Genomic DNA, 10,222 nt, shown 5'->3' with positions numbered 1-10,222 from the left:
GTTTGACCGTGCAGCCGACGTTACTGGGTCAAGCTCGTCAGCTGCAAAATTTAGATGGGTTTCTCGTTAGCAAGCTCGATGACCTTGTAGTGGATTTGATCGATGATTGTCCTACTGATTGGTCTGTGGACTCAGATGGGGGATTGCGATTCAAGGGCAGGTTGTGTGTACCTAATATTGTTGAATTGAGGAAAGAGATTATGGATGATGCCCATAGGTCCCGATATACCATTCACCCTGGTGGGACTAAGATGTATCATGACCTGAAGAGAGCGTTTTGGTGGCAAAGTATGAAGAAGGACATAGGAGAGTATGTTTCTCGATGTTATGTGTGCCAACAGGTTAAGGCAGAACATCAACGACCGTTTGGACTGTTGCAGCCTCTTGAGATCCCTACTTGGAAGTGGGAGTGCATCTCTATGGATTTCGTGGATGGATTGTCGCGGTCTAAGCGAGGCAATGAATCTATTTGGGTGATAGTGGATCGACTCACAAAGTCTGCTCATTTTATTCCTATCAGTGTTCACCGAACTGCGGCTAAACTAGCTAGGCTATATATTCGGGAGGTGGTGTGACTTCATGGCGCACCCGTTTCTATAGTTTCGGATCGTGATCCGTTGTTTGTGGCAGAGTTTTGGGAGAGTTTTCAGCATGCTTTGGGTGCTAGCTTCGACCTGATCACAGCTTATCATCCTCAGACAGATGGGCAAACTGAGTGGGTAAATCAGATCTTGGAGGATATGTTGAGAGCATATGTTCTCAATCTTGGTGGTAGTTGGGAAGAACACTTGCCATTGGTGGACTTTGCTTATAATAATAGCTATCACTCCAGTATCGGGATGACACCTTTTGAGGCTTTGTATGGGAGGCCATGTCGATCACTTGCTTATTGGATGAAGGTAGGAGATACGTCGTTGTTAGGGCGAGAGTTGGTGAGGGAGACTATGGAGAAGGTAAATATTATTCGGGAACGTATTAAGACCGCACAGAGTCGTCAGAAGAGTTACGCTGATAGAAAACGTAAGGGGGTTGAGTTGAATGTTGGAGATTTCGTGTTTTTGAAGGTCTCGCCGATGAAGGGTATTATGCGGTTCGGAAAGAAGGGAAAGTTAGAACCTAGGTTTGTGGGACCATATGAAATCACTGAGAAGATTGATAATGTGGCTTACAAACTAGCTCTACCACCTGCTTTAGCTATGATTCACAATGTGTTCTATGTATCTTTATTGCGGAAGTGTGTACAAGACCGTTCCCAAGTAGTATCACCCGAAGTGTTGGAGATTAATGATGATCTAACATATGTGGTGCGACCGGTTACTATTCTAGATCGGGATGTAAAACAGTTGCAACGCAAGAAAGTGAACTTAATTAAAGTGCAATGAAGCGAGGATGAGAATAATATCACTTGGGAATTGGAAAAGAAAGTTCGGCATATGCATCCGGAACTTTTTACTTAGTACTCTCTCCTATCGAATCTCGGGACGAGATTCTTTTGAGGTGTGTATATTGTAGCGACCCTAATTTTGTTAAGTCATTATTTATTATTATTATGATTATTATTATCTTACTTCATTTTTTTTTTTGACTTTATTAATTGTGTGGTTTATATGAGAATTTAGTGTGTTGTTTAGTTAATGTGATATTTAATGAATTTAATATTGTAATTAATAAATTTAATGTGTTATTTAACTAATTAATATATTTATATTTGTTATATAAAAATAAAGAGAGGTGTTATATATGGATATTTATGTATATTTAATCTTATATTTATATTTATATATATTATAATGTATTATATAATATAATAGTATATAATGGTGTATTAGGTTAGAAAATAGACTAGTCAATCAAAGAAAAGGGAATCGGAGGCGCAGCGGAAACTGAGAGGAGAGAAGAGAGAGACGGCATGGAAGAAGAGGAGAGGAGAAAAAAAAAAGAAAAAAAGTTAGGGTTTTGTTTTGATGGCTCTATTAGTTTTCTAAATATTTCTTGGATCTTCAAAAAAATATTGTGAGTACAAAACCCACTTCCCTTGATTTATGTTTAATTCGCTGTTTTATTTATTTATTTATTTTTATTTGTTTGATGTTAGTTTGATTTTGTTTTACATAAAGATGATAGATTAATTTTAATTATTTTGATTAGTTGTGGATATAAGATTTAGGGTTTATAGATGATAGATTGATTTTAATTATTTTGACTAGTAGTGTATGTAAAGTTTAGGATTCTTAGATAAGTGATTGATTTTAATTACTTTGATTAGTTGTATAGGTAAACTTTAGGGTTTTTTAGATGATTGATTAATTTTAATTACTTTGATTAGTTGTGTAGGTAAAGTTTAGGATTTTTAGATGATTGATTAAATTTAATTATTTTGTTTAGTTTGTATGTAAGGTTCAAGGTTTTTAGATGATTGGTTGATTTTAATTATTTTGATTAGTTGTATATGCAAGATTCATGGTTTTTGTATGGATTGATTTTATAATTGTAATCATACTCATGATTATATAAAATTAAAATAAATTTAGAATCCATAGATATTGGTTAGAGGATGGATTGATTCATTGTTTTTATTTACTTATTTATTTTATTTGATGTTGGATTGATTTTGTATTTGCATGTAGATGATGAATTGATTTTAATTAGTTTGATTAGTTGTGTATGCCATGTTTAGGATTTTTATATGAATTTATTTTATGATTGTAATTACACTTATGGTTGTATGAAATTAAAATTAATTAGGAATCCATAGATAAATTCCTTATACTCCACCATGACTCCATGGATTGTTGTTTTATTTGAGTGATGGTGAGAAAGAGTGTATTAAAAAAGTGAGGATTATGAGATTTATTTGAATGCCTTAGGCTCGGCATTGTTATGTTTATTCTCATGTGTGAGATGTTGTGTATATATATATTGTTGCCTCGTTCTCATGAGTAGACGAGTGTTTTGATTTGCGCGCGTACGTATATGCTAACCATCCGGAAGTGTGAGTCAAACTCGAGACGATATCCCCGTGCAAGTTTGGCTTCGGGGCGGTGTTAGGTATACGGGAGGCATATGGGATATATGTGTAGGCCGGAAGGGGAGGGCCGAAGTGGTGGAGTTAAGGTACAAAGAATTTAATTATGAATTTATTAGTATAGTGTGATTGGTATTGATTTATACATGATAAAAAAATAGTAAACGATATCGATAAATTATGAAATTTAAGCAGAGGCATGTATACATGATTTTGGACAACTTTTATGTTTTATCTTTTTATTAAAAAGATCGATTAGAACTTATAATTAGATGATCTTCATTATTGTCGGTTTGATTCATTTTAGCAAGGCAGATTTTAGAGGCTATTTTAACCCACGAAACGAGCTCATTTTTATTAATTTCGTGTAAACTGAAGTAAAACATTATTCTGCACACTTTTCGTGTTTTGAAATTTTTCGAAAAAAAATCATCTTAGGGCAGTTTTGGTTCATTTTCAGTTTCAGATTTTTCGATTGAGTTCTGTCAAGATTTTTATATCAAGTTTTTCTCTTAACCTGTTCAGTTTCTGTTAAATTCGTCTGCAATGTCTTATAGGAAATTTGATTCTGTATAACTTTTGTTCTTTGAGTTTTGATCAATTCGAATTATTTAAGTATGAAACGGTGTAATTTTATATATATATATTTTTTAATAAGTTACTTATGATTAAATTGTACTAACTTTATTTGTTTTGCAGGATGGTGGGTCTTACTAACTTTTTATGTAGGGCTGACCCACCATATTTTTTTTTATTTCTATTTTGTCTATTCTATTATCAATTTATATTTCGTTGTGTACGGACAAGAAACTAAATGCCATCGTATTTCGGGAAACTACCCATTCGTCTCGGTACGGTTGGAACTACTTGTCTTGTCCCGTGATAAGAATTAAATGTATTTTTGTCTATATCTGGTGGACACGTGGGTGTTAAATCTTGTACTCATACCAGTATACCCGTATACTGACCCGTTTTGTCTCCTGGCAACTCGGGTGCGTTCTGTTTGAGCGCAGCTGAGCTTCCTTTGCAGGATTAGTTGAGGCTACGGTGGTGACGAGAAGTAACTAAAGTTTTTGGGCGTATCTCTTGGATTTCTTTTGTTTTTTTTGAGCTTAGGCTTGTTAGTAGTTTATGTATTTATTATTATTATTTTTTTTTATGGCTTTAGTATTGGAATAATTTGGCATGGTTTGTAACAGTACTTTATTTAAGTTGTTTGGACTAGTTGTTGCTACTTTAATGTTGGAGGTATTTGATAGTTATGAAATTGTGGTGGATGGTTTGGTTGGCATTTAGTTTTTTTTGTTTCACCCCTAGGATTTGGATGATGGAATATTGATTGGGGTTAGTCCTAATTTAATATTTAATTGTCCAAATTTTGGGGCGTGACATCTATAAAGCAGTAAATGAAGTCTTTATAGCAAGAAAGTGAGTAGATTTAGTCAATCTATCAACTATTACCCAAATAGAGTCCATACCTCTAGGTGTCCGGGGTAGGCCAACAACAAAGTCCATGGTGATATGTTCCCATTTCCATTCCGGAATAGGTAGAGACTAAAGCAGACCTGTTGGTTTTTGATATTCTGCTTTTACCTATTGGCATTGTAAGCATTTAGAGTTAAGAGTCAGCAATCTCCCTTTTCATGTTGGGCCATCAATACACTAACTTCAAGTCTTGGTACATTTTGGTATTTCCTGGGTGCATAGTAAACATTGACTTGTGAGCTTCCTCTAAAATTTTTCTTTTCAAATCCGCATCATTCGGGACACACAATCTCCCCTGATATTTCAACACGAAGTTTTTAATTATGAACCCCGGTTTAGGCTTGGTGTCAAGTTCATCATGAATCTTTTTCAAAAACTCATCATTCATCAGTTTCTGTTTAATTTCCTCGAGAATAGCAGACTGGGCAGACATTACAACCATCAAGCTACTTTGTTCAAAAGGCACTACTTCAATTCAAGTTTTTCAAACTCCAGTAATAGCTCTTTTTGATCCCTGAGTAAACAGGCAATATTCCCCACATTCTTTCTACTAAGTGCATCTGCTATAGTATTAGCTTTGCCTGGATGACAGTGAATTTGTAAGTCATAATCTTTGATTAATTCAAGCCATTGCCTTTGATGCATGTTCAACTCTTTCTGTGTGAAGAAGTATTTCAAGCTCTTGTGATCTGTGTACACTTCGCATTTGGTCCCATACAAATAGTGTCGCCATATCCTTAACGCAAACGCAACTGCAGCAAGTTCCAAGTCATGTGTAGGCTAATTCTTCTCGTGTAGTCATAACTGTCGAGAGGCATATACAATAACCTTGCCATTCTGCATTAAAACACAACCCAAGCCCTTATAGGATGCATCACTAAAAGTCACAAAATTTTCGGTACCTGATGGAATAGTAAGGATTGGGGTTGTAGTCAGTCTTGTCTTCAACTCTTGAAAGGCTGTTTCTCTTTGATTCGTCCACTCAAATAGTTCCCCTTTTCGAGTCAACTGAGTCAATGGCCCAACAATTTTTGAAAAGTCTTTAATGAATCTTAGGTAATACCCTGTCAATTCCATAAAACTACGAACTTCTGATACATTATTTGGGGTAGGCCAGTTAATAATGGCTTCAATTTTATGAGGATCCACAGATATACCGTCCTTATTAATGATGTGCCCCAAAATTGCAATTTCATCAAGCCAAAATTCACACTTTTTGAATTTCCCATACAACTGTTTTTCTCTTAGTGTTTGCAGAGTTAGTTTCAATGTCATTCATGCTCATCTTTACTTTTCCAATAGATCAGGATGTTATCAATGAATACAATAACAAAGTCATCTAGGAAAGGTTTGAAAATTTTGTTCATTAAATCCATAAATGCTGTAGGTGCATTTGTAACCCCAAATGGCATGACTAAAAACTCATAATGTCCATACCTGGTTCGAAAGGCAGCCTTTTCAACATCCTCAGCCTTAACCTTCAATTGATGATATCCTGATCTAAAGTCAATCTTCGAAAATATATGTGCCTTCTGCAACTAGTCAAACAGGTCATCGATACGCGGCAAAGATTATTTATTTTTCACTGTTACCTTGTTGAGCTCTCGGTAATCAATGCATAATCGGAGAGTGCCATCTTTCTTTTTAACAAAAAGTACCGGTGCGCCCCATGGGGATGTACTTGATTTGATAAACCCTTTATCCAACAATTCCTGCAACTGAATTTTCAATTCTTTTATTTCAGTGGTAGACACACGGTAGGGAGTTTAGAAATCGGTTGAGTTCTTGGTATTACATCAATTGTGAATTTGATTTCTCTATCAACAAGTTGACCAGGTAATTCATCTGGAAACACATCAGGAAAATCTCTCACCACTGGTATATTGTCTAAAGTAATGTCTACCATTGGTTCGGTTATCACACTACACAAATACCCTTAACCACTCTTACTCATTAGTTTTCAGGCTTTCATGGCAGATGTAAGGTATGGTGGTGAGACTACCCATTTTCCTTCAAAATAAAATTCCTCTTGCCCGGGAGGTCCGAATATTACTCGTTTCAAGGCACAATCAATAGTTGCGTGGTATTTAGCTAGCCAATCCATACCCAAAATAACATCGAAATGTCCCATGTCTAAAGGTATTAAATCAGCATACAAGGTAGCATTCCCGGGAAATAATTCACATGCAATAAATACAGTTGAACGTAGCATGGATCCCCCCGTAGGTGATATAATTCAATGTTTCCATAGGTCTATTCAAAGTTTCAGCAAAGACCATAGAAATAAATGAGTGTGTAGACCTGGAATCAATTAAAGCATAAGCAGGTTTACCACAAATGGAGATTGTACCTGACACCACGGCCTTAGTTTTCTGAGTATCCCTCGGAATCAATGCAAAAACCCTTCCTTGCCTTTGATCATTTCTTGTGGCAGTTGATGCTGTAGCTGGTTTTGTTGTGGGAGCTGACCTAATCGAGCTTGTGGCAACTCGGTTGCCACTCTGACGTGGTTGTGTACAATCCTTGGCAATGTGCCCAAACTTCCCACAATGATAACAAGCCCCTGTCGCATGATAGCATACACCTCCATGTTTCTTTCCACATGTAGTACAAGCTGGTATTGAATTACCACTTTGGCTTGAACCGGTATTATTAGAACTCCCCGACTTGAACTTCTTGTTCGTTGACATAGTTCCCTTACTAAAATTCTATTTTCTGCCTTTCCATTCAAAGTTTTGTTTACGGCTGGCCACATTTCTCTCTGCTATTAGTGCCCTATCAAGTACATCCACATACGTCGGCAATTTGAATACATTAATCTTATCTAGAGTAGGGTCACATAAACGTCCTTCGAACTGTCTAGCCTTCTTGTAATTTGTGTCTACCATGTTGGGTGCAAAACAAGCTAATTTTGTAAACTGAGCCTTATATTCAGCTATTGATTTATTTCCCTGCTTGAGCTCCATGAATTCAGCTGCCTTTTTATCCCGCACACAATGGGGAAGATGTTTCTCATAGAAAATTTCCAGAAAATGAGCCCAAGTAACATCCTTATTATCATCTCACACTAACATCCATGAACGTCTAGCATCATCTTCTAGGGTGAATGCTGCTAGTTACACTTTCTGAGTTTCAGTACATGGGAATACTTTAAACAACTTTTCAATGCCCAAGACCCAAGCTTTGGCCTTCAACGGTTTAATTCTGCCATGAAATACTGGTGGCTTCATCTTCTTAAATTCCCCGGTCAAGGCAATAGTATAGGTCTCCGACTGACACCCTGGTGCTAGAGGTGGTACATGCATTGGAGGTGGGGGAGGTGGTTGTTGTTGTTGTTGTCTTATGGCTTCAGCCATGTCTTGCATCATTCATTCCATTCTATCCAGTCTTGAGGAGGTTGCCTCCTCTATTTCATCACCTCTGGTTCTCACCATCTTCTGTATGAAACTTTGTATTATAACAAACACAATATATATATACCTATAGTCATGTACACAGTTGCATATATAATCACAAGGTTATCTCACTCAACATATCAAATGCACATGAATGCATTCCTGAAGTCTCTTTTAGACCTTCTATAGCTCAATGGACAAGTCAGTGAGATATAACTCATGCTCTGATACCACTCTGTCACGACCCAAACCCGCCCCTATAGGTTTAGCTTCATGACCGGCCGATAATCATAGATTACCTACGGCGTCCATACAAATAAGCCTTTAATGTAAAGTACGGGGCTTAGAGGAAGTCAAAAAAAATGTTATAGAATTCATATCCATTGAGCCGTGCATATATGAGGGAAGCAAATATGATAAGCAAGGTTTTGTTTCAAAATTATATCCAACATAAGTACAAATTCATATCTTACAAAATACAACCCCAACTATGTACAAATACAAAACCATTAAACCACACAAAAGGGGTTCGACAAGCATGGCTCCATCCAAGCCTGATTACTTCACTTGGAAGCTCCACAAAAGGCTGGCCCGGGTAAATTCGAGGCTATCTAACTCTGATGTTCAGTTTACCCACCTACAATTACATATATAAATAAATAGTGAGCTAGAGCCCAATGAGTAATAACAGAATAAAGAGGTTAAGTGAATGAAGTTCGACATTTGTACAAAAACCTGTTTTACAATTTCAAGGGAGGCATTCGCCATATTAGATCAAATTCACAACAAAACATTTTGATTAGCAATAATAGCATCTCTTTGCAGTAACAAAAGTCCTTCGTAATATTATCTGTGGTATATCCATGACGTGACAAATATTATTCCAATGATAACGTATCATACTAGCCATGGCATTGTTACCTCCAGGCAAAGGCCTAGCCATGGTATTGTTACCCCTAGGCAAGGGCCTAGCCATGGTATTATTACCCCCAGGCAAGGGCCTAGCCATGGTATTGTTACCCCCAGGCAAGGGCCTAGCCATGGTACTGTTACCCCCAAGAAATGGCCTAGCCATGGTACTATTACCCCCAGGCAAGGGCCTATATTCAATGGATGCCACAATATAGTTTCAAAATAGAACTTCATTCATTGAAAGACATAACATTTCAACAAGCCATGCTATCAATTATCAAATCATTTTAAGAATTCATTCAATCAAGCACATATCTTTATAATAACTCACAGTGGTTTGCGGTGACACTAAGCCTCGGATGTCCACCTAAATGAAGCACATAACAAAGTACAAATGAAACTCCAATTTATTTTAATTCAATTCTTTTTATGCGTCTCTAACTTATTGTATGATTATCTGAGTCCAAAAGATGCCTAAGAATGCTTGGAGTGGAATAAGGATGCAAATATGCACTTAAAAGAGTTGGTAAAACTTTGCTGAAAATAGGGTCTTCGCTCGAGTGCAACTTCCTACGCTCGAGCGGGGGTTCAAAAAAAAAGATGGTCGCTCAAGCGTAATTTCTGTCGCTCGAGCAGTCTGCAAAAGTACTGAATACATGAAATTTTCGCTCAATAGTAGCTAGAGTGGAAGATTGAGAAAGAGGGTCCTCGCTCGAGCGGCACTTTGGTCGCTCGAGCAGACTGTAAAATTTTAGAAACTTCTGGGAGCCCGAATTCCACGCTCGAGCATGGAATCTCTCGCTTGAGCAGACAGCACGAATTCTGGAATTTCAAGAACTGTGTTTGAAGTTCAAACATGGTACTCAAAGCTTCAAATCTTGTGTTTTTTGGTATAAAACATGGAGAGTCACTATATAACATGAAAACACTTCCAATTTGAACCCATTTATTCAAAATCATGGTAATTTCCCAACCAATGACTCCAACCTCAATTTATAAAATAAGTTCAACTCTATTTGAGTGTACATTTCTCCAAAACATGTTCAAAATATGATCAAGTGACATGGGAAGCATGAAAACATGAAAGATTCTGCAAAATGAGGTATAATTGTGCCATGCATGTAGGAATTTCATGGAGCTTAACTCAAAATATGCATGCATGTAAGCAATTCAACTCCATTCTTCCATTTTTACAATGTTCATAGCTTCTTAGCATGCCAATAAGTTCAAAAATGAGAGGAATTCAACTACTATATGCCATAACTACATGAGTTAGTGATGAATGCCATACCTAGTGTTGAATTCAAGTGTGTTATGGCTCCAATCTTTGAACCTCCCACTAATTCTCTACAATTCTCCTCTTTCTCTCCCTAAATGTTGAACTCTCCTCTCCTCTCTGTCAATT

At 36.8% G+C, this 10,222-nt stretch overlaps 1 pseudogene; it reads right to left on the bottom strand.

Annotated features, from left to right (window-relative positions):
• Nucleotides 1–4,975: 4,975 nt before the first annotated feature.
• Nucleotides 4,976–5,785, bottom strand: LOC145797908 (putative mitochondrial protein AtMg00860 pseudogene; annotated as a pseudogene).
• Between the last annotated feature and the right edge of the window lie 4,437 nt (nt 5,786–10,222).

The sequence above is a fragment of the Camellia sinensis genome, chromosome 8 (assembly GCF_055761805.1).
Source record: "Camellia sinensis isolate YWXY chromosome 8, ASM5576180v1, whole genome shotgun sequence".
NCBI lineage: Eukaryota > Viridiplantae > Streptophyta > Magnoliopsida > Ericales > Theaceae > Camellia > Camellia sinensis.
The sequence above is the reverse complement of the archived record's forward strand: the minus strand, read 5'-3'. Positions and strand labels throughout refer to the sequence as shown.